Source organism: Mesoplodon densirostris, chromosome 8, assembly GCF_025265405.1.
Source record: "Mesoplodon densirostris isolate mMesDen1 chromosome 8, mMesDen1 primary haplotype, whole genome shotgun sequence".
NCBI classification, from domain to species: domain Eukaryota; kingdom Metazoa; phylum Chordata; class Mammalia; order Artiodactyla; family Ziphiidae; genus Mesoplodon; species Mesoplodon densirostris.
In genome coordinates, this window is record NC_082668.1 from 79,109,313 (window position 1) to 79,132,418 (window position 23,106).

Genomic DNA, 23,106 nt, shown 5'->3' on the forward strand with positions numbered 1-23,106 from the left:
TACCTAGAGTATCACATTTGAGAACAATGCTCATTTAAACAGGTATTTGTAAGAAACTAAGATTGGCTTTACTTAAGGATCCAATGCCTAGAGAGCCCTTGCAGGAAACCTGGCCTGGTCCCTGGCTTATAAGGCTCAGCCTTACCTGTGATAAGGAAGATCACTTGCTGGCAGGCTAGGAACCTTAAGAAATTTGAGGGATATTTAAGGGTACTCCTGTAGGTGAAATCTGGTAGTGTCCTGGGCTGGCTTTCCTAGCCTGAGGAAAGCAAATAACAGTAGCTTTTAAATGTTCTAGCTGAGATTCCCTATGGAAAGTTACAGTCAAGTTAATGTTGTAGCCTTAATAGTTGTACAGTAGTGTATAGGCTCTAGGTTTGCAAAAGCCAACTCAAGGAGGCCTACATGGCTAACCCTTGTTGCACCTGTGAAAATAACCAGCCATACCTTACAATGAGACCAGCTGTTTGGGGATTACTGCTGTCACGTCACTCCAAAACTCTTGCCAAAACCACCCCTCCTAAACAATTCAAACATAAATACCATACCCCAATATATTTAGAAACCTCTGATTATCGGTAACAGTGAAGGATATACAAATTAAAATGAAATTATTCCCATTAAGAATACAATGAAAAAAATTCTCAGAGTCCAGCAGCAGTAGTTTAAAATGGTATAACCTTTTCTGAGGAGAATTTTTTGGATATGTGAAAAGAGCTTTAAAATCTGAATAAGATAGCATCCATTCACATAATCACTGCCAAAAATCCACCAAAAAGGACCAAAATTCATGAGGGAAATGCCATTATTCAAGAAGCCAGGGAAAATACCAACATTATAAAAAGATTTTTATTTTATACATATATGCCCCAAGAGTACAAGGTGTAGATTTTAGGAAATAAGTGAGAATATTCTGAAATACCCTAACTCGTAACTTGCAGAATTAAAGTTTAGGGACACGGAAGGCCTGTAAGAAAAGTGGGAATCACAGAGCTTGGGACCCATGTTCGCACAGCAGAAAAACATCATGGGCTACATTTTGGCTTCATTGTTTTAATTTTCCTCAACCAGTCATTAGGGTTGAAAAAGAGCCATATTTTTGCAGGTAATGATCAAGTCTGACTAGGCAGACATAAGTAAGCACTGACTCGCCATAAAAAACTCATAATGCACAGTATTAGAGTGGCCATTCTCCTCTTCCTGCTGCCCCCTCCCACGGCCCCATTCACAGGTCAGCCAGGATGAAGCAGCAGAACTGCTAAAATCAAAGGCTGACCCTCAAACATAGGATCACAGGTACACCCACAGCACAGATCTCAAGAGATTCAGAGAAAAAGTTCCAGGGGAAAACATATCTGAATTTTATTTTCTGTTGCTCAGGTCACCTTGTTGCTTACCCCAAATAGCAAAGGCCATCAATATCTAAACCTCTAGCACAAAATAGAAAACAAAATCCAACCAAACCAACTTAAACAACACTAAGGTAAATGGAGAAGGTCATCAAGAATTACCAAGCTGCTCATGCATTTAAATAAAATTAAACTTCCTTTCTGAATTTTTTAAGTCTTAATAAAATAGAAATAAATGGATACTTGCTTAATGTGATTTTCATAAACACATATAACAAACCAAAAGCCGCCAAACAAGCGCCAAAACTAGTGAGGGAAATGCCATCATTAAAGAAGCCAATAGACGATGATACAGTATTTGAAGCATTCCCAAAATCAGAAAAAAATAAGGACGCTCAATGTTAACACTGCTTTGTAGGTACTGACCAACTTTATTCTTTACACAGAAAAATAAAGTTATAAGTACTAGAATCAAAGGCAGCAAAGTTATATTTATTTGCATAATATAATTATATATCTAGAAAATCCTAGAGAATTAAGTCAAAAATTATTAGAAACAATAAGAGAGTTTTGGGGGAAAAAAGCTGGGAATCCACACTTCACTTCTTTCACTTGAATAGAGTCTATCTATAATAAAATTCAAGAGTAAAGCAAGATTAACCTCAAAGCCATAAACAAAAAGAATAAACCATTTGTCTTCTAAGTATTTATATTTCTTCCTATATTGAAAACAGCAATCTTGGAAGAAAAATTCCACCATAAATATCAGAAAAGGGAAGAAGGAAGGAGAAGAGGAAAGGAAGAGGAGGATAAAAAAGAAAAAAAAAAAAAGATAACCTAGCAGTGGTGTGCTGGAGCTTACTCATAATAGCTCACAAGAGCCAACTGTTAAATTTTCAGGAATTTTGTGACCCAGTTGTTAAACATAGTCATTATTAAAAGTTAAATTATATAAATTTACCATTCAATAAATTATATTAAAAATAAGGTAATAAACACTTAAAAACTGATTACTCCCTAATTACCTCACTTATTTTACTACATTTTATTATTGCCTATGCTGTTGACATCATTTATGTCTACTTTATCAGTTTGGTGTAAATACTATATAATATTTGTATGACTGCACATCTCATATCTGTTCAGTGGTATTAAGTTGTTGGATTGAAATAGACCATGTTTGGAGTATTACACCAAAGAAAACAACACACACTACAAATCAGGGCTCCCTCCACCAGACATACAAGCCAGTTGTTAACATTTACCAGAATACCAGAATACCGCTGCATATATGTAAAATATTCATATGCTTTGACACAGCAATTCAATCTCCAGGAATGTATCGTAAGGAAATAAATTAGAATATGCAAAAAGGCTTAGGGATGTTTGATGTAATATTCCATTATATATTGTAACATATGCTAACCAAAAACAATTTAAATGTCCCAAACTTAGACAGTTGAATCAATTATGATATGCTGTTTAAAAATATTTAATGACATAAGAAAATGCTCATAATATAATCCAAAAAGAAAATAAAGTGTAAAAAGCAGAATGCAAAACTACATATAACATTGCTATTTTGTAAAATATATATGTATATATTGATATATACATATATACATGCATACATAGAAAAAAGATTGGAAATTAAAACTTTGTTTTATTAAAAAACAGCAAAAAGCCATTTCTGGTTGAAGAATTTCTGATATTTGGAACCTGAACTCTCTGAAATTTCTTTCCACCAAAGCTGCAATCTCACTGTTGTATACATCCACAGATTTTCCAATTCCCTCTAATTACAGAAGTACTCCTCCTTCTAGTTAATGTCAATCAGTCTAACATGGGTCTGGAACCTGTTTCTTCTCACTTCTCAAAGAATTTCTGAGTCATATTCCCTGCCACTATATCTTTATTTTCATTACTAAGAAAGTCATCTTCAAGCCCACATTTCCTTCCTGAACACTTCCCAATCTCTTTTCCTTTTCCTTTACAAGAAAGAAAGAAAAGCTATCTAAACTCCATGTTTCTATTTCTTCACCTTTAGTCCAAACCATTCTACTGAAACTTTTATTGCCAAGGTCACCAGTGTTCTTATCGCTTAATCCAATGGGTTTTTTTGGTTCTTTCTTAGTTGATATCACAAAAGTATTTCACTCCATGCCCACTCCCCTCATTTACACCTTTTAGAGGGGAGGTTCATCACACCAACTTGCTGTTTCATTTATGAACACTTTCGTTTCACTAAATAAACTTCAACATAAAATAAATTTAAAAAGCAAATAATAGAATTTTGGATATTTGAAAGTTTTATCTTAATAGTTTTCTGTGTTTTTCAAAACTGAGAATATTTTTTAGTAAAAAATATACTTTTAATTTTAAGAAAAGTCATGTTGTACTTCTGAAACTAATATAATGTTATATGTCAATCATACCTCAATTATTTTTTTAGAGTGCTCTTTAAAAAAAAAAAATTATTTATTTATTTATTTATTTGGCTGTGCCAGGTCTTAGTTGCGGCACACTGGATCTTCTTTTGCCACGGGCGGGATCTTCCTTGCAGCATGCAGGATCTTTAGTTGTGGCATGAGAACCTTTAGTTGCAGCATGTGGGATCTAGTTCCCTGACCAGGGATCAAACCCAGGCCCCTTCACTGGGAGTGCAGAACCTTAGCCACTGGACCACCAAGGAAGCCCCTATACCTCAATTTTTTTTTAAGTTAGAAAGTAAACAATAAAATGAATATAAAAAAAGAAAAATCAAAGGGCAATGAACATGATTAATTGTAAGAAGAAATAACTGGCAAGCTGTAGAGCTGCATTTACAATTTATTTTTATCATAAACAAGCAAACAGTTCAAATATAATATGAGAATTTATTTTTTAAAGGTCCAAGTTATATTCTCAAATACTCTTAATTCAGGTATCTAATAAGAAATAGAATTATTTACCAGGATGACAACCCTACCTGATCAATGAAAATTTATTTTATTATTATTATTTTTTTTTATATTTTAAGGAATTCCTTTATTTTTATTTTATTTATTTATTTATTTAGGCTGTGTTGGGTCTTCGTTTCTGTGCAAGGGGTTTCTCTAGTTGCGGCAAGCAGGGGCCACTCTTCATCGCAGTGCATGGGCCTCTCACTATCGCGGCCTCTCTTATTGCGGAGCACAGGCTCCAGACACACAGGCTCAGTAGTTGTGGCTCACGGGCCTAGTTGCTCCGCGGCATGTGGGATCTTCCCAGGCCGGGCTCGAACCCGTGTCCCCTGCATTGGCAGGCAGATTCTCAACCACTGCGCCACCAGGGAAGCCCAAAATTTATTTTTAATATGTTCATAACTATCTAATAAAATTAATATTTTTTAGAAAGAGTCCTTTAACAAGAGGTAGAAAAAAATAATAAAAAATTGACAATGCTTTAAAAAGCTGACCTTTAGTTATCTAGTTTAACATTCCTTATAGCAGAGATTTTGAGGAAATGTAGTATAGATAATAAGTACTGATGGGAAGTTGGGCCTTAATATGGGCATTAAAAGACAGTTTTCCTAGCAAAAAGGAATGGGGAAGACATAAATGCCAAAAATAAAATACAGAACAAACTAGTGGTTACCAGTAGAGAGAGGGGGACAGGCAAGATAGGGGTATCAGGTTAAGAGATACAAACTACTATGTATAAAATAAATAAACAACAAGGATATATTGTACAGCACAGGGAAATATAGCTATTATTTTGTAATAGCTTTAGATGGAGTATTATCTATACAAATATTGAATCACTATGTTGTACATCTGAAACTAATATAGTATTGTAAATCAACAATAGTTCAATAAAAATTTTTTTTTAAACCTGAGGAAAAAGAACAAAGTTGGAAGTATAACCATTCCAGACTTCAGACAATACTACAAAGCTCCAGTAATCAAAACAGTGTGGTATTAGCACAAAAACAGACATATGGATCAGTGGAACAGAGTCCAGAAATAAACCCATACACCTACAGTCAATTAATCTAAGACAAAAGAGGCAAGAATATACAATGGGAAAAAAAAGACAGTCTCTTCAGCAAGTGGTGTTGGGAAAGCTAGACAGCTCCATGTAAATCAATGAAATTAGAACAGTTCTTCACACCCTCACAGCATATACAAAAATCAACTCAAAATGGTTTAAAGACCTAAATGTAAGACACCACAGAACTCCTAGAAGAGAACATAGGCAAAACATTCTCTGACATAACTCATAGCAATGTCAGTGCTGATTCTGACTGTTTCTTAGGTCAGTCTCCCAAGGCAATAGAAATAAAAGCAAAAATAAACAAATGGGACCTAACCAAACTTAAAAGCTTTTGCACAAAAAAGGAAACCCTAAACAAAACAAAAAGACACCCTACAGACTGGGAGAAAATATTCACAAACCATGCCACCGACAAGGGCTTAATTTCCAAAATACTGTACAAACAGCTCATACAACTCAAAATCAAAAACACAAACAACCCAATCAAAATATGGGCAGAAGACCTAAATAGACATTTCTGCAAAGAAGACATACAGATGGTCAAGAGGCACACAAAAAGATGTTCAATATCACTAATTATTAGAGAAATGCAAATCAAAACTACAATAAGGTATCACTTCACGTTGGTCAGGATGGCCATCATCAAAAAGCCTACAAATAATAAATGCTGGAGGTGGTATAGAGAAAAGGGAACCCTCCTACACTGTTGGTTGGAATGTAAATTGGTACAGCCACTGTGGAAAACAGTCTGGAGGTTCCTTAAAAAACTAAAAATAGAGTTACCATAGGATCCAGCAACCCCACTCCTGGGCATATAGCTGGAAAAGATGAAAACTCTTAATTCGAAAAGATACATGCACTCCAATATTCACAGCAGCACTATTTGCAATAGCCAAGACGTGGAAGCAACCCATGTGCTCATTAACAGACTATTGGTTTAAGAAGGTGTAGTATGTATATAGAATGGAATATTACTCGGCCATAAAAAAGAATAAAATATTGCCATTTGCAGCAACATGGATGGACCTAGAGAATATCATATTAAGTGAAGTAAGTCAGACAGAGAAAGACAAATATGATATGATACCACTTATATGTGGAATCTGAAAAATAATACAAGTGAATCTATATGTAAAACAGAAACAGGTTCACAGACATAGAAAACAAACTATGGTTACCAAAGAGGAAAGGGAGTCGGGGGAGGGATAAATTAGAAGTATGGGAATAACAGATACAAACTACTATATATAAAATAGGTAAGCAACAAAGATTTACTGTATGGCCCAGGGAACTATATTCAATATCTTCTAATAACCTATAATGGAAAATAATCTGAAAAAAATATATATATATATAACTGAATCACTGTGCTGTACACCTGAAACTAACAAAATGCTATACATCAACTATACTTCAATTTAAAAAGAAAACTCTGCTTCTCTTCAATCTAAAGATTTATACCTTCATTGAGAAAAATTAGTCCTCCAAAATTTATTTTTTTAATAATTAAATAAATAAATAAGATAAAAATATGAGAAGTGACTATAAAAATTCTGCCAAGGGCATTTTTAAGCTTAAAAATGGAAGTAAAATGTTTTTTAAAATCTGAAGAACTGACAATTTAATATTTCACATTTCTGTAAATTAAAACACTATTATAAAGCCAAGTAATTATAGTAAATATAATTAAAACATACTATTAATATTTAGAAGAATTTATAAATAGTTTATCATAAACATACTAAGATCTCAGTGCAATAGCAGGTAAACATCAAAGACTAACTACAAAAGAGGAATACAACAGGTTAAGACACTGAAGAATGGTCACTCTAATTATTCACAGAAATGCAGATTAAATAAGATACATTTTTGGGAATTCCCTGGTGGTCCAGTGGTTATGACTCCACGCTTTCACTGCCGAGAGTCTGGGTTCAATCCCTGGTCAGGGAACTAAGACCCTGCAAGCCATGTGGCATGGCCAAAAAAATACAATAAAATAAAAAATAAGGTACAGTTTTTTGCAACGCAATTGGCAAGGGCTAAAAATAATGAATATACCCAATCCAATGAAAGTGTGGTAAATAGGTAAAGTTATGTATTGCTACTGAGATATAAAATCATACAATCCTTGCAAAAGCCAAATTCACAATACATAGATTAAGAGTTTAAAAATATTCCAGGCACTTGACGCAGCAATTGCATTTCTGGGAATTCGTGCTATGAAATAACGTCAAACAACAACAAATAAAAGCATTATGAATAAAAAATGTTCACTGAAGCATTATTTATAAAGGTAGGAAGGAAGGAATCTATTTGCACAACCGTGTATTCCACCATTAGCACTCAACTGGGGCACAAAGGGAAGAATCTGATAATCTTGTGGGGAGGTAGACAGTTGGGAAGATTTCACAAAAGTAACCCTTCAGAAGGATATTAGAAAATAAGCAGATTCTATCAAGCAAGAAGAAAGAAAATAATAATTGCATATAGGGAAGATCATACGCAAAATCTTGGAGTCATGAAAGTCTACACTCAGGGATCCATAACATATGGTATGCTGCCTCCTATCTTCCAGTCGTTTTCAGAAAGTGATGTCTGGCAGTGGCATCAATACATACAGAGCTATAAACATAAATGCAAATGAAAAATATTAGGCTAACTGGATGTGATTATTCATCTATACATAATGTGATATACCAGGAGGGAAGTAGAGGGGTTTTAAAAAGCAGATGAGAGTTTGTCTTAAGCTAAACTCATCATGAGATTGTATGATGTATTAGAAAAAATATCTAACCACTGGTGAGCGGTAAGCCACAGTCAATCTCTCTAGTTTTCACTTTCATCGTCTGAAAAGGAGGAAACAAGTGTTCAACTACATCAAATTATTGTTATGGTCATATGAAATTAATTTAAATGTAAGGTAATACAATCTCCTACCTCCCCCAACTAGCCCAACACCATTCCTTTAAATTATGTACCTCATATCAATCCTTCTGCCCATTCACGTTGCTATTAGTCTAGTCATTATCACCTAACACTGGAATTTCTGTAATAAATTACTGATCTTTCTTTTCATAGCCTCTTCTTTCTATAGAGTTAACAGATTTCTTCCAAATCTATCTTTCTAAAACAACTTTTTAATCATGTCACACCTCTGCTTGAAAATCTATTAGCTAACCCAACTCCCTTCTAACTTTATCTCCCATGATTTTCAAACAAATTTTAGCTAGGTAGGTTTCCCTCCATCCTCTCCTTTGTTCAGGTTGCTGTTCTAAGCTAAAATATCTACTACTTCCTTCAAAGCCCAACTGAAAAAAAAAAAAAAAAAAAAAAAAGCCCAACTGAAGTTTCACCATCTCCCTGAACCCTTTTAAATCCAAAGCATTTTTTTTTTTTAACATTTTGGGGACAGGAATACTTAAGCATATAAACTATCTCAAACCATGCAACCTTCATATACAGTAGAAACTCATCTTACTGGTGGATTGGGGAGTGCGGTAGGTTCTATTCAGTAGGTTGTATTAAAATATAATCAAAAATATCACCTTAAATCAACCATACTCCAATATTATTACAATTTTAAATATATATCATTGACATGGACCACACTGGAGACAGATTATACTGTTCTTCATAAGTCCAACCCAGCCAGTTTTACCACCAACAATAAAGCAGATGCAATTTATGTAATTGAGCTCCAGATACCCATAGCTAGCCTGCATTTAGAAGCTATGATGATATACAAAAAACATTTATATTAAGACATAAGAGCCACATTTACTGCAAGATGCCCCACTGTGAGAGTTACTCAGGAACAGAGAGCACCAGACATGTATCCCACTTGGAGCATAAGTTTCACTAAGTCAATGATGGCTGTTGAAATTGTTTTTCAGGACTTCCCTGGTGGTGCAGTGGTTAAGAATCCGCCTGCCAATGCAGGGAACACGGGTTCAATCCCTGGTCCAGGAAGATCCCACATGCCGCAGAGCAACTAAGCCCCAGCACCACAACTAGAGAAAGCCTGCGCACAGCAATGAAGACCCAATACAGCCAAAAATTAATTAATTAATTTAAAAAAGAAATTGTTTTTCCTTTCCTACCCCAAGCTTTTTTCCTGACATAAATAATTGAATTTCTAATATAAAAATCACAAAAGATGAGACTTTCTGTACATCCTTTCTATGTAAATTATTAACTCCTTGAGCATATTATGGACGATGCATTTTATTTCTGGGCACCTTGAATTGTTTCTAGTTATTAAAAAATAGATGCTGACCCAATTCTTGTTCGCAATTTAACTAACAATTTATTTAACTAATCACTGCTGCCTAATACAGAACTATTAGCATATTACAACAGTACTAAACATGAGGAACTAGTAAGTGATTGTTTCCATGGGTGGCTACAGGATTATTTTTTGCTCACTTGTGAAGCGCTAAGATTACAAATACAGAAAAAAACATTCATTTTTACCCAGGCCCATGTACTTAATTTAGTTGTATCTCTGGACTTCAGCTGCAACGTATCAGATGCTCCCTCCTAAGAATAAAATATTTGCAATAAATTGCCAAAAATGACCTATTTCACAAACGGTGTTTCACATTAAAATGAAAAAGGTCAAATTCAAGGTACTATGTCATAGAACAACACTTCATTTAAAACAAAAACAGGGAAATTCGGGTCACATTCTCTTTAGTTCTTCCCCTCCTCCCCCCCAGCATGCCTTGCTCCTCCCCTCCCATTTCACACTTAGTACAAAAGCATTTACATATTCTTTAAACCAATTCTTCTCTTTTATGAGTTTTGGCAAGTACATCTCTTTCTGGAGAGGGAAGGGGAAAGAGCTTTTACCTAACTGGCCAAAGTTATTACATGTTCTCTTCCTGGACAAACTATCTTACTGTTTACACAGCCCTTCCTTAACCTGTCAACTTCCTACTTCAAAAATCCCAAGGTATGATTATAGATAAGAGTTATTTTCTCAACAACTGCTAAAAATATTAATAAGAACCCACAGGAATTTAATGCTAAGGTACTTAGACCAGAATGAAGAAAATCTTGATACTTTCCAAGAGGACTCAATTACATAACAGTGCTACACTCCTCTTGACTCCATTTAAAAGCCTTCTTTAAAACTGTCTCCTCTTTTTGTTGTTGTTACTGCCTACCCTCAACATTTCCTTTAGCTCTGCAGTACCCTTCTTTTAAAATAGACTTGACCCACAATCTCTGTTACTGTTGCCTTGCAGACCCTATTTCTTTCATTATGCTACACTAATAACCCATAAAAGGAGAAATACATTATCCTGTGACTTACAGGCTGCTCCCTAATTTTTTCAGATGCACAAGATAGGCTTTGCTCCTTACATCATGGTAATGTTTTTTTTGTTAACAAGACCCTTTTCCCAAGGAAGTCCAGAAGTTATGTTTCAACAACCATGTCATCATGGAAACCAGAAAAGATAGTAAGTATGGCTTCTCTCTAAACTCAGATACTAGATAGCCTTCTATTTCCACTCATTTTCACATTTCATTTACTCAAAACTCATCATCATCAAGATAAGAAGTGATTACATAAAAGTTTTAAGGGTTTCTTCTAACACATACCTTCAAGTAAATGTTCACCACAATATTGCAAATAAGGAAAATGAATAGGCTTCATTATCTTAGTACAGCAACAATGAAGTATGGAAAAGTCTAATCACTGAAAATTATGACACTTTCTTGTACATTTGTCTTTGAATTTTTTTAAATCTTTCCTTTTCATATTTTGTATTCTTCGTGGAATTTCTATTATAAGTGAAATTCAGTACTGATGTAATTTAAAGAAAGGGCTTATACATTCGGTTGCTTTTTGTCCTTATGGATATTCCCATTATTGACAGTGCAGCCAGTACGTCTGTCTGTCTTCATTCATCCAAAGGAACTAAAAGAAGTAAAAGTGTTTGAGTCAGAAGACGTCAAACCCCCTTGGAAAGCTAGTTCGTCATCATCAAATCTAAAAAAAGGGAAACAGAGGTGATGTCCTCTTTGCTCAATGTTCTTAGTAGGTATGACCGTGCATTAGGTTTCAAGAAAAAACATTTATAGAAGCAAAGGAACATAATGAGGGAGAAGAAAGTGGTTCTGGTTAATCTTACGTTAAGCACAATATTTGAATAACTCTGACCAGAAAGGGCAGTTTTGTCAGTTATAACCTGGCTTCCACAAACAACAATCCTATCATTGAAATGGATGATTTGAAACTGATCAACCCACCTTCTCCAGAGAAAGCCAAGCAGCAGACTTTGAAAGCAATGGAGGAAAAGCAGGACCCCATAACATTTTCTCTTCCTTCTGGGGTGACCCCAGAAAGGCTGCACAACCACTCCAGATGCCCAATAGATCTAGCCTGAATTAATTTGTTCTAGAGGGGGCTCAGGCTGTCCTATTTTAGTTGCATTCTTTCTTCCAGATCTCTGAATATTCAGTTTATTCATTCTTCTTGGTCTAATTCAAAGCTGCCTAAACCAAAGAGCCTTTTCTAATGATTCCGAACAGAAGTCATCTCTCGCCTACTCTGAGCTTTCACAAACTTTATTCCACGAGTATGCCTGAAGACAGCATTCAGTACAAACTTGATGAATGAAGGTAGCTGCCCTCCCTTTCCCCTATTATTATTGCTAGAACAATAAAAGTGTATCAAATACCTGTGATTCTCCTGTAGTTGTGGTTATTGAGTCAATTCAGTTTTCAAGTACTGGCTAAATTTTCCACTGTTTTGTTGGGTTACTAATATTTTAAAAACTGAATCCATCACCTCACTTTCCTTTTTATCTAAATATAATTATCTGTTATAATGAGAACCAGAAAAGGTAGACAAATAAAATCCTAAACCTTGATTTTGGTGAAAATCTAAGGACTTCTCTCCATCTGAGCTACCAAGAAGTGGGGGAGGAAGCAAAACTAGACCCATTTGAAATTTACTTCCTTTTATTTCCTCAGCTTATTCTGTGTTAAGATGCTAAAGAGCAGGGAAATCACTGAAAGGCCAATAGTCAAAAGGGAGAGAAAAAAAGGGCATAGAATAATTCACAAAATGACTAATGCAACCTCCAATAATGGCAAATTAAATATATATATATATAAAGTTATTGCAAAACTAAAACATTGTCCTTTAATAACCTTTGAATTTATTATTTAGAAAAAAGTACAGCCTACTGTCAGCTAGATTAAATTTGGCCATATATTCTGTGATATTACCAACATATCCAGCCATTTGTGAAGCCAAGAAACAGTAAAACGCACTCTTAGGACTGGTACTCAACCTTGAAGTGCTGAAAGCTACTTCATCATCTAGTGTAGGGACAAACACATGCATGCACATGTGAACCTAACACTATACTGTGTGGAAAGCTTGATATAATCACCACACTACTGTAAATCACTCAGGCATCCACTTACTTTAACATACACAAATCAAGGCAGAGCTCCCTGTGATTCCTACCAGAATATCTGAAATCACATTTAACATTTTTTCCTCCTACTCTTCTCATTGTGATAAGTGATTTTCTTTTCAATGTGAAAACTTGGGATGTCGTGGGTTTCTCCTCTCTTTTCAGTCACTACTAGGCAGCACAACATGCAGGAACACTATTATAGCTGGACTAGCTTACACATGTCATTTCAATACTGGAACCGTATAGCTGTGCTTTATATTCCAGAAGTGACCGAAAAAGCAGAAGAGACTCCTCATTAGATTCCTTCTAAAAATTCTGAATAGCTTTATAGTTTTAGGGTTAGCATTATTCTAATCCAATTGTAATGTCTTGTTGATTTTCCTTTCTATCTTGCCTTATACCACTCAAAAGTACTGTCATTTTACTCCATATTAGATGAAACTGTTTTACACACTAATTAATCACAGTTTATTGTTTGTGTTGTTTCTTAAAACTATACCTAACTAGTAAAATATAATTAACAATATTTTCATATCAAAGATAATTTGGTTATTCATCTATGGACAAAATCATAAAACATATTTTCCAAAAATTACAATGGTTGTACAATCTAGGTTGGTTTGTTTTGGGCCAAGATGAGACATATAATGAGTAATACATTATTGACCTTTTACATTTGGTTCCTTCAAAGCTTCTTCATTTTATTCAGCGTTTAGTTTAAATATTTAAAATTGAAGCTGTTCTATGTTGCAAACACAGCTAAAATGAAGAGCTTCTGTAGCAGCAGTGACCAGATTTTAAATGCAGGTAGATCAATAAAAAAAAAAAAAAAAAAAATCCACCAAGCACAGGCTCCATGTGTGAGTGGAATGGTTTATAATAGCTTGCAAATGACTATGTGCTTGCTGTAACCAGCTGTTCTTAAATTATGAATATGCAACCAATTCATGTTAAAGCCAAATCCCAGCACTATTTCTACAGAGAAATCCCAGTAGTTTTGCTTGTTCTACATGTTAGCTCTGTTAAGGATACAAATAGCAGTAAGCTTCTGAACAAATAGGACCAAACTATTGGCATTTCATGCACTGGGTCCATTATCACAGCAGGGGATGTCAATCATTGGTACATTCCTATAACAGCTCAGGCAATATAACAATGATCTCGTAGGAAAAAAAATCAAAATCTCTGCAGCAAACTCAAAGTCCTTCTGACAACCTAACGCTTTCTTACTTCGGCCAATCAGATTGTCAGACCTGACCTACTAGAAGACTTGCATCAAGCTCGAACATTTAAAAACATCAATCATAAAAAACAAAGACAGGACACTGAATTATACAGTATTAACCTCCAGGGTTTGCATACAAAGACCTTAGATTTATTTATGTCCCAACGAGTTAAGAGCTTCAGGACACCGTTCTTTACACCAAACTGACTGCCAATTTGATGAACCTCTCTGCCCTCAGCAGGAGTGCACCGTATTTGATTAATGAGTGCACGCTTGTGGAAAAGTGTTAAGAGGAGAAAACAGAGGAAAAACACACTATTATGTCTACACATAGCTGAAGTACAATAATTATCTTCAAATAAAATGCTCCTTTTTCCTTACATACACATGCACACGTGTGCATACATAAAGTTAGTAAAGGTTCTGATCTATGTATTACCTTCATTATTACTGTTATCTGTAACATTTAATTTTTATTTGAAAGGCATTAAAAAACCAAAGTACAAGCCAAATGTCATAAATCATAAAAACAACTTTTCAAAGCATTAATTTATTTTTAAAAACAAATTAAAAACACCTTATCTTACATAGTAAATTCTAAATATGTGGGATAAAAACTGTACTTACTTTCACCTCATATTCTTATAAGAGCTATTCATTTAAAAAGCTCAATGTTTAACTTAAAATATCAGTTCTCTTAGATATTTTACATCTCAAACTATGTTATGACTTGCCACAAAGCATTCAAAACACATTTAAAAGTCATGTAAATTCGTTTTAGTTTAAGCTCCATATGTAATTGTAAATTAATCAAATATATTTATTGCTCATAATTCCAAAGTTAATAGAGTCAACAGAAAAACTTATGAATGAAAGTTTAAACTTTTTATGACTCTTCTGTTTAGAACTGCTTTCCTTTAAGAAACCCAAAGTGGAAAAACTCCTACTTAAATTACGGGATGCTTATTTGCACTACAATTAAAATTACGTCATCTCTAAAACTGAGCTAAGCATTGAGATTCCTTTAAAGAAAGCTTATATTTAATATACAACTCAATTTACTATTTAGTTTATATGAATATCTGACATGACACAAATATTTTATGAGTAAATATATTTCTCAAAAATTGAATCATAGGCTAAGGTAACAGAATAATTTTAAGAAACTGCATGATTACATTAAAAGGTTATATAAAAGCATTATTACCCAAATATAAATTTTACCTTTAGTCTCAGTAATGTATGATCTATTTAAAAGAAAAGCATGTTCAGAAAACTTATTATTTCAGGAAATCATAATTCTGAAATCACTCAGCAGTGTATTATAAGTGTTTAAATTTGTTTATATTGTATAAGAAGTCCTTTTAATGGGAATTACCTCAGCAAATTATCTATTCTAATTATCAATTTCATTTTAAGAATTTCTTTTAAAAGCAACCTTTTAAGTATGTTATAAATGTCAAGCTCTTTGAAAAATTGTTAGTGTACTTAAAGATTTTAAAATTAAAAGTCAATAAATATTACAACTAGAAAATATCTCTTAACATAGTGATAAGCTACATTTTATCCTTAAACTTATCACCCTTAAGTTTTTTTACACAAATTTTTTTAAATGTGTTTTTTTCTGTTGAGATTATCACTCTTCATTCTCCTTCTTTCCTATCTCCTCTCCCACCAAAAAAAAAAAAAAAAAAAGCAAGTAATTAGAAAAAGTAGAAAACACTTCGGCACCAACGGTGATCTGACACCATTTTAGTACCACAGTATGATAGTTGAAACTACCAATATAAGTTACTAGTACAATAAAAATATAATTTCAAATTTTAAAATCATTTAATGACTACTAGTCAATTATTTAATGATATTTTACCTCCTTAGAAAGAAAAGTAAACCCCAAATTGCCCTTTCCTCAATAATTCTTTTCTCCTCTGATTATCTTCTGCAACAAAAGTTTAAAGAAATGTTTATTCAAACAAGTCAACATTTATTAAATAAAGCACAGTATTTTTAAAACCTTATGATAAAAAGTATTTAATTAAATACAAGCAAAAACTTCTTATAATACCTTGCTAGGTAACTGAATTAATCCCTCAGAATATCAAGTTTATTAAAAATCATTAAACCTTGATGATGTAATTTCATCTAGGGGTCAAAATCCCCACATTATTTTGTGCTAAATCATACCTTCTTTTGGTGGTTCTAGCTAGGACTAGGTCAAAAACCCAAAAACTACAACTTAAAAGCTTTCTTTGAGAAACCTTTAAACCTAAAAGTAATCAAGTTCTAATGCATACTTTCACTAATTCAAGGAGATAAGACAAAAAACTGAACTTTCATGCAACTGTGATATCCTACATCTTGTATAGTAACACAAAAGTAGCAACAAAGACATTAACAATTGCAGTTTGAGCTGGGAGTGACTGTTCTGTTTCAATTCAATGACACCACTAATGGCTTCTTAGCAGCTCCATGAAATCAACCAGCTGTCAAGTTGATGCATCAGAAGGAACAGTTATGCACTCCCATAAGAAAAAGCAACACATCAGGATGTTTGGCAAAACATCTGCTCCTTTACACTGCAGTTCTATAATAAACATGCAAACAAAGAAATGGGAGAAAGGGCAACAGAATTAAAATTCCAAGGTTTCCATTACAGTCTCATATGCATTTTAAATAAATGGCTTATAAAAATAAAAACAAATTTCTGCCAAATTGAATACTTTTATTTTAAATCTTTTGAAAATGCAAAATATAATTACTCAGATTCTTCTAGAAAGGCAAAACCTACACACAAATCTTCCCATTTTTAAAACTGAGAGTAAACTATAGTTACCAAGTAAAACCTTATTATTGTTATGCACAAACTCAAAAATTAATACTAAAATATACCCTTCTTTCATTTAATATGTATTTAGTAACTTATGCCAACAGTATTCTATTAAATGCATTTCCAAGACCGAAGAGTCTGAAAATATTTTTCAGTAGTGTTTGAAAGAGTAAATGCTGCTACACAGTTCAGCCCTAGTTTAACATATAATAACAGTAAATATACTATTCTCTGTATTTCAAAATATAAATCTACTCCTACTTCTCTCCAAACCATTATATGAGTACAACAATATTAAGTTCTTACAAATAACTTCCTGTTTTAAAGCATACAATTTGATTTTCTAAAAAAAGAAAAACTCTTGTCATCACAGGCTTAAAATAATTTTATATTCAACCATTCATTTCAAACATTTGTAAAATCTTACTTTTTTCTATCTGAAACTTACAAGCACCTCAATGTGTCTAAGTTATTGATTATGCAGCACAGTGACAATATGTACACTGTTTACAATAGGTGTGAGACATCAAATGTACTTAACTACCATTTTCTTAAACTGCTTATCCTCTGTTGCTTGCCATTTATAATCTGCCAAATCTTCTAGTCCTTTGTTGCATGTATAATTTAGAACCATCTGTTCTATGTGCTTTTAACTATTTAAACATTTTTCACCTACCTACAATTCACATAAATGGCAGGCTCAATTCAGTCAAGCTTTCTATATAGCGTTTTACATAAAGCAAATTCCTAAATAAATAGCATAGCAGATAACAAATAAGACTGCTACAGAGATAAAAGCATACCACATACAACATAAGTTTTTATGTGTTAGACAAACCTTTTCAATGTACTCAGAAATGCTTCTATTAGCTTTTTTTGAGTTAACTGTAGTCAATGTTTTTCCCCAACCCAGAAGACAAAGAGAATGCAAATTAAATAGACAGTTTCATGTCCTTGTTAGAAGAGAAGTAAATATGCTGACTGAAAATGACTACAGGAGACAGAATTCCACTTTCCCATTCAATTTACAGTGCCTCTTATTTATATACCAGTCAGTGTATCATTAAGTTTGATCATGTGACCAACTGAACTTTAGTGAGGTGAAAAACTATTTTAGACAAGCAAATTAAAACACCAGTTTTTATTGTTTATCTTTTCATAATGGTTGACAAAGGGCATATAACTTGACATTATAGAATATATTTTAAAATCTATTCTGCCTTTTAAATACTAACTACATTTTCACCAATAGTTTTACTTAATACTGCTACTAAATTTTTAAAGTATCCAGTATCTCCAGGTATTTTCAATAGTTGTACCTTTTCAAATGTAAAGGCATATGTAAAAAATATAAGTTAATTACAAAAGGGGATCTAAGTCATCTAAAATAAGTATACGTAAATATTAACCAAGCTGATTAAAGACAAATCCACAGAAGAGAGTGGAGTAAATAAGAAAGGAAACATGCTAATTAAAAATAACATTCAAATCCTTTAAAGTATAAGAAACATGCAGACAAAAGCTAAGTGAATACCAAAGGACACTATAAAAGTTTCCACCATTTTTTTGCACATAATTTTCCACCTGTTACCAAAACATAAAATGTGCAGAAACTGAGGGCTCACTTTGAGAGAACACAAAAATAAGCAGCACAGCTTATCGTCAGCCTGTTAAGTTACATGGTCCTTTACATGGTAGCTTAAAACAGGAAAAAAATTAAGCGAAAAATTTCCTCCTGGGAAAATTTCTCCATAAAGTTTACATGACGTCACTGGACCCCCTGAACATTCCCTAAACTTTAAGTCTTACCCAGACACACTTTTCGACTTTCTAAGGCTTCTTTCCATTCCTTAAAAAATAAGAAAAAAAAAAGAGGGACTTGGGAATAAAAATTGCCCAAGATGGCGAAACGCTTGTTGTTTAGAGGGCAGAGGGAAAAAATGGAGGATATTGTAATATACACAAAGGGATAAATTTCAACAACTCGGCCAAGGACTGCAGCTGCTTCTCTCTTTATAAGGAAGCAACACACAAAAGATAAATACAGAGGGAGAGAAAAGAAGGGAAAATCTCCCAAACAGCAGGGCCAGCTCTGACTCTCCGAACACTTCCTTCCTTTCCCAAGTCCCAATTCTAGGGTTCGTGGAACTACTTTAAGAGGAGAAGAGCCGCGAAAGGAAGGGGGGAGGGGGAGCAGCAAGAAGACTAGAAGGCCGAAGAAGAGTTGAGAGCAGGGGGCAGCTCCCGGGGAAGAACTGCTGGGAGACAGACATTACTGTCGGAAAAGCTATGCTCCTCTAATCCTCTGCGTATTGAAACAGACTTTCCCAGGTATCCCGATCTTTTCCCAGTCCCACCTGCCCCCCTCCCCCCACCCCAGTTCACTTTCTGTAAACTCCTGAGCTCCAAGCTACTACGGGAGAGAGAGCAAACGAGGCCCGAATCGGGGGTGGGGTGGCAGGCGCAGCTAAGCAGTCCTACAGGGAAGAGGGGGCGGAGGCAAAAAAGGGCAGCAGTAGGCGGACGGCGGGGGGGGGTATCTTGAAACTACCCCGGCGGGGATGGGGGGAGCAGCGGCTATTCCCGGGTAGGAACGGCGATCGCAACAGTGCCAGAGGTTGGTTTTTTTTTGAGAAGCCAAACTGTTGGCGGCGACCTGAGCGCTGGAAGCCGAAGGGAGGAAGGACACGCGAAGCCCGGGCGGCCGAGCAGGGCGGCCGGCACAAAGGAGGCAGACTCGCCACGGCAGCGTCTGCCCGCGCCGGCGGAGGCACGGCCCGCGGCCCTGCTAGACCGAAGTCCCGCACCGGCAGCTAGGAATAAAGTTTACATTCTCCTGAGACCGCACCCCCCTCCCACCAGAACCGCGCATCTCCGCGTCCTCCTCCCCCAAACTGCACTCGGGACCCCGAGCACCACCCCAGCCTTCCAGCCAGCACAACAAAGAGACAGACCGACCGGCGAGGGTAAACAGCCGCGGCAGGGCGAGCAGGACGAGCAGGGCGGGCAGGGCGAGCGCCTCGAGATAAGCAACTCTGGAGTCTAACCCGCTCTCTGGAGCGTAGTTTCTCCTTTTCGGTTTCAACCGGCTTTACGATATTTGGAATTTTTATCTTCACCCGCACCCCTCACACCCGAGGATTTTAAACTCACCTTTACTTTCGAACTGAGAGTTGCGGTGGATGGGATTTTTGCCTTCCCCAGATGGTTGAAGGTTACGATTTTTGTTTTTGGAAACCCCACCACCTCCTTATTTCTATTATTATTTTTGCAAGAAAAGTATAAAGAGAGTTGGAGTGGAGGTGAGATTTGTGATCGGGAAAGCCCTGGACGCCCTCCTTCTCCGTCTTCCGCCTCTCTCTCTCTGATTAGTTCCTATCCAGCAGCAGATTGAAGCAGGAGATGATTCTTCTCAAGGTTTGTTCAGCAGCTTCACTTCTAGGCGAAGGCTTCATGAACCAAGTGACGTCAACCAACGAGGCTTCTCTCTCTCTCCTCTCTCTAACAATGAAAGTTGCTGTTAACAAGGGAAAAAAGAGAATTGTTTATACCATTTCAGTTCCAATAATAAATGACCTATCAGCTCCTAAAGTAGCCAAAGGAGGGAGGGGGTTGCTTCTTCCTCCCAAGAATCCTGTAGCTTTGAGTTTGCACCGATCCTTGTCCCAGGAAAAAGTTAAGGAACTCAAATGTTTTGTTTTGCCGTTAAAAGTAGAGAAGACAGAAAATAGGATTGAAAACGTAATTTAAAAAAAGAAAGTACACTGGCGAATAGGGAACATATATTAACCATTTCTACCTAAACTTTTTTGTCTGTAAACTCATAATTTGGTTAAAGTCTAAAAGCCAACTAATGTAATATGCCAAAAATTCGTGGATGTTTGGAACTCAAAATAAAATAAAAAGCAATACGCAAAATGGTCCCGGGGTAAAACGCTACTGCCCTGACACCGGCAAGTTAAGCTGCTGTAATGTTTATGGATTGAGTTAAAATTTAAATAAAACGTTAAAATAGTAAATCATTTTAAAGTTATAAGTTAGAACTGTAAAAGGTAACCTCAGTAGTTTTCCCCCCCAGCTTCTGAGAGGGCAAAAAAAAAGGGGGGGGGAGGATAGCTAATTGTACGAATTAGAACACTTAAAAAATCAAGTTAAAACTGGGTAGCCTATTGCTCCATCTTTAAATTACACACAAGATATGCTATTTGTCTATCCCCAGAATTTCTAACTTCCTATTTTTTACCCTTTCATTTTCTCCCACCAATTTCAGCATCCTAAAACCAAAAAAGTTAAAGGTGAAGTCCACCCAATTCCCTCCTACGGCACACCACCCTGTAGCTTCCTAAAAATGATTCTTTTAAAAAGGCCTTAACCGTGGTAACGCTTTATTACCCAAGAAGATAAATAATTAAAAATTTTTTTCATTGAGGTAGTGTTTTTCCCCTGGAACACATTAAAGTCTCAAAAGTTCATATAATTTAAACTTGCATAATTTAATTTTCAGGATAAAGAGCAAGTGAAAGGCAAGCTATAGAAAATTAATTTGACCATATATGTATATTTTGTACATGCACATGTGGATAAATGTATCTTAAAAGATGCTATTGTTTTATGTTTCCTCTTCAGCCACTGGCTGTGATTTTAATTGTGCTGGAGGATCTTCATTAGTATTAACACATGGGGAGATTTCACAAAGCTGCTTCATTAAGAAAAAAAAAAAAGCTTGGCAGACTAGGTCTTTTTGCATGCACTGAGAATGTCAGCCTTACCTCGGTCATTTGTAACATAATAAGTGCAAGTACAATGATTGCAATGCAGGAGCGCTGGGGGGAAGGGCAGAAATACTGCCTGTCTAATAGGGATATCTGAAAAGAAGGCTGCTCATTATATAGTAAAATGTATGCTAAAAATTAGTGAAGATGATCTCTCAGGAGACTGATGCTAAATAAATTAATGTGCTGATATGTTTTTAATTATTATTTTTGTAGTAGTTTATTTCATTCTCAGGATTCACATTGAGCAGCAAAGCTGTGCTAGCACTTATTGATTTTTTTTCCCCGCCACATTCCCGGAATACAGATTTTAATCATTTCACTACACCACACTCAGTAATTTCATTAAAAACTGGAACCTTCCATCCCCAGAAAAGCATTTAATTTCAATGACATACAATTTCAGTCTTAGCAGAAAACTGTCTCTACAGTAAAAGCTGGCCTAAGGTTCAAATGCATAATTTAATCCTGAGTTTTCCATGCTCTGCATTCCTTTGAAGCTATAATTTGAGTAACTACCTAATAACTGTAATAAGGATAATAATTTCCTTATAATATATTATTAACTCATATTTAATTAACTCAGAGGCCAAGCTCTGTACATGTATGACTGGTCAACAGTTCCACAATATCAAAATTTACTAATGTTACAGAAGAAAAATACAGACTACAACAAGTGTGGAAAGCCATCATTTACATATTACTTTAGCAAAATAACATATAAAAAACTTCATGCATTTTATAGAATAGTGGTCATTACTCAAAACAGTATTTTAAAATATTTGGAAGTAAACAAGACAATTCACTGATATTTCTATATGTAAATAAAGTATTTTAATATTAATATTTCAACAATCCATCTCTGACATTTTGCCTAATCATTAGCATTACTGTTGAAAATATTCAATTTTGAAAGGATAAAAAGAAATAGCTAGATTCAAATTGTCTCAATTTTCATAAAGAATTCTCTTAAAACATTTCTCTTGAAATAAAGTTGTGGCAAACTTGAATAACTTAGATAACTAGGATGTATCTTTTACTTAAATACTTTAAACAGTACACTGCAAAGCACAGTTCAATTTTTGGTTCCAATAACATTTTGAAATAATACTGGGTTTGAAGATGGCACATTGGCTTTCCAAACAATAAGTTTCATAAGAATATGTAATTTACATTGCCTAGTTTTTAGAGAAAAAAACCTGTGGGGGAAACTATTTAACATAAGAAAACTCATTTAGTAATTTAAAGTTTGGATATATGCCTAATCAATAGAAAAAATGGTTCACAGATAATGAAAGTGATTAACTTATAGAAAAATTCACATTAAAAATTCCTATTATTCTCCTGGGAGACTTTAGAACCACAGTTCAAAAAAATTTTTAAAGAGAGTGTGTGTATGTATATATATATAATTTAAAATTGAAGCCACATATAACACAAAGTTGTCTTTTCCTTGGTTAAATGATGAAGTAACTTAAAA

General features: G+C 34.8%; 1 protein-coding gene across 17 annotated transcripts in view; it reads right to left on the reverse strand.

Moving 5' to 3' along the window:
- BAZ2B (bromodomain adjacent to zinc finger domain 2B) overlaps positions 1 to 23,106 on the reverse strand; it is a 375,982-nt gene that overhangs the window by 262,429 nt on the left and 90,447 nt on the right. For 15 of the 17 annotated variants that reach the window (XM_060105770.1, XM_060105769.1, XM_060105771.1 and 12 more), the window contains exon 3: positions 20,008 to 20,371. The gene's annotated coding sequence lies outside the window, so the exon portion shown is untranslated. Of the gene's footprint in view, positions 1 to 20,007; positions 20,382 to 21,097; positions 21,139 to 23,106 lie in introns of those variants that run through there. The other 2 variants (XM_060105755.1, XM_060105756.1) reach the window with 2 other exon arrangements.